Source organism: Hoplias malabaricus, chromosome 2 (genome assembly GCF_029633855.1).
Source record: "Hoplias malabaricus isolate fHopMal1 chromosome 2, fHopMal1.hap1, whole genome shotgun sequence".
Classification (NCBI taxonomy): Eukaryota; Metazoa; Chordata; class Actinopteri; order Characiformes; family Erythrinidae; genus Hoplias; species Hoplias malabaricus.
Window position 1 is genome coordinate 1,223,543 of NC_089801.1, and position 2,578 is coordinate 1,226,120.

Below are 2,578 nucleotides of genomic sequence, written 5' to 3' on the forward strand. Positions count from 1 at the left end.
TTGGCCCTGAGCATGGTGGCTTCAGGCTCATTTGTAGTTGAAGTGACCCTCTATTGTTCAGTGCAATGCATATATAATGTAATCACAGTTTAACCCCTGTGTCAGCAAATAAAACCATACCCATACCAACAATGAAATGAACACAGCAAACCTAATATGGTCTCAGCAATAGAATTTATTTTTTATTATTTTTTTAGTCATGCAGTAATTATGTTTATTTCATTTTTCATAACAGTGATTTAACAAAAATTACTGACTGCTCCTTTAAACAGTGTGGAGCAAAATGCCAGTAAAAGTTGTGTAGTTTTTATCATCATCAAAAACCCAACTGCCTGCCAAGAGGCGGATACGCATCAGGTCACCCTTGTTGAGCTGAATGGTGACTGCATTTGCTCCATTATTTGAGCCTTCTTGTGTGTTCTTCTGATGCCCTGTGGTCACCACACGCTCCCCATTCTTGGTGAGAGACAAATAGACACTTTCACCACCCAAGGCATGGTCATAGAACAAGAAAAGGTACACACCACTGACCGGAGCAGTGAAGACCCCTGCAGCAGAGAACAAGACATTATGGAAAATAAGTCTTTAAAACACACATTTCTATAGACGAAATCAGTCATTTTCTCCTGTGATTCTTCTAATGTCATGAAACAGCCATTATAATAAGAACCAGGGGGCTGTGATTCTGTACTAAATCTGTTCTAAAAATGGTAGTCCACATAAGGGAGACCCACTCTGTGGAGCATAAACTATTCATTCATGGATTACAAAGGTAAAAAATTAGTCTCTGGAATGTTAAAAACCAGCGTGTGGATCATAGCTCCTAGGGGTGAATGTGTGTTATGTACCTGTAGTTGTGTCATAGCCATTGCCTTTGTTGGTGAAAACCTGGCTGTACTTCACTGTGGTATCTTCTGAGAAAGGCCCAAGGCTGCCAAACTTACGTAAAGCAGCTGAGAAGACAACTTTAGAAGCTTCTGGAACAAAACAGAGGAAACTGAACATAAATCAAAACAAAACTGAAAACTGCATTTTCCAAAAACTTCACTGCACCATGTTTCCAACCGTTCACAGAGACAACATTGAAGCAAAGTCTAAGGAAACCATGGTTAGTGAAAGCTGTCGGCTCGAGGAGCATAACACAGCTTCATCGTTAGGCTGTGGAGAAATGGAATAATGTTTTTGGAGATCCAGAACTAATTTAGCATTGCTGCATGACTACAATCATATTTATGTGGCTAAATGCCATCAGATTCTCGCAGCAATATTGTAATGAGTCAAATCTTACACAAGCATTTTACTGCAGCAAACACGTGACAATATTAAATTATAGCCCTGATTACAGATGAAACATGTGGCAAATTATGTGGCTGTCCACAAGTGTTTGGACATTAAAGTTATACATTTAATTGCATTAAATACACATCCAAAAAAGACCAGTTCAGTGAGAAATTAATGTGGCTTTCATATTTTTTGTTCTCTTTCAACAGTAGAGGTTCATTATTGGTCACTAAAGGTACAAACAGTGTAAATGTACCTTTAAAAGTACAACAGTGATGTTAAAGTGCAGCTGTGGTCCATAAAGTTACATTACATGCTCTTCTCCATAAGGGGGGGGGGGTATCTGCAACAAACAAAAGGACCACCACAGTGACAGTTTTTCCGACTGTGTATAGTATCATAAGAGCGTGGAAAACCGTACCTTTTTACCGTTTCAGAGCATCTATCTCATCCTGGGTGCTCTTCAGTTTGGACTTAATGGAATTCAGCTCTTCACTCACCAACAAGCTACAGGTCTCTAGCGTGCATTTTGGCAGTCCAAGACCACACACTGCAACCTCTGGCTTAGTCTCTGCGGAAGCTGATAACAGGAAGCTGCAAAGTGAGAGAAAAATAATCATCATGTCTCCCATATCTGATGTCTGAGGTAAAGGATCCCACAGAACAGTGCTTTGTTTGCACCTACACTACTCAATTTATACCAGTGTGACTGACTTTGATCATCATATAAATTGACCAAGAAAATAAGGAAGCTCTAACACTCCTCCCAATTCATTTTCACATATCACAAACTTTACACATTAACAATGCATTTGAAACACTCCTCTTTTTAAAACCTTCTTTTACACTTTGTTGAAGGCCTATAAATGTTTGCTTATAAACAGGTCTCTCTATAAAATAATCTAATACAATGGTGCAGCAAACCACAAAGGTTACTTACCTAGCTCTGTTCTCACATCAGGTGAATCTTAATTTCTACAGTGTGTTCAGAATCATTTTTATACAAGTGCCAGTTTATACTGTGAAATACAAGAAAGTTAATTGTGTGAGTAAAAGTAAACTGTTTCTGTTATGTTTATACATCTGTCCAGTTACAGTTCAGTCATCATTTAGTGTATTCTTTTATATTTATTATTTATAACACTCAAGGCCAATCTAATATCACTGTTCACAATTATTATTATTATTATTATTATTATTATTATGCTGGACAATGCACAGCAAACACAGTGTCGTCAACTTGTCAGAACTGAACAAGATTTAGTTTTGCAAATGACAAACACAGTCCTTTTTAAAA

At 37.7% G+C, this 2,578-nt stretch overlaps 1 long non-coding RNA gene across 1 annotated transcript; it reads right to left on the reverse strand.

The window, feature by feature from the left end:
• Positions 1-329: 329 nt before the first annotated feature.
• On the reverse strand, positions 330-1,828 carry LOC136686241 (uncharacterized). Its single transcript, XR_010800297.1, has 3 exons — positions 1,703-1,828; positions 849-977; positions 330-548 (listed from the first exon to the last, which is right to left on the reverse strand). It is a non-coding gene; the product is annotated as an uncharacterized lncRNA (long non-coding RNA).
• Positions 1,829-2,578: the final 750 nt, after the last annotated feature.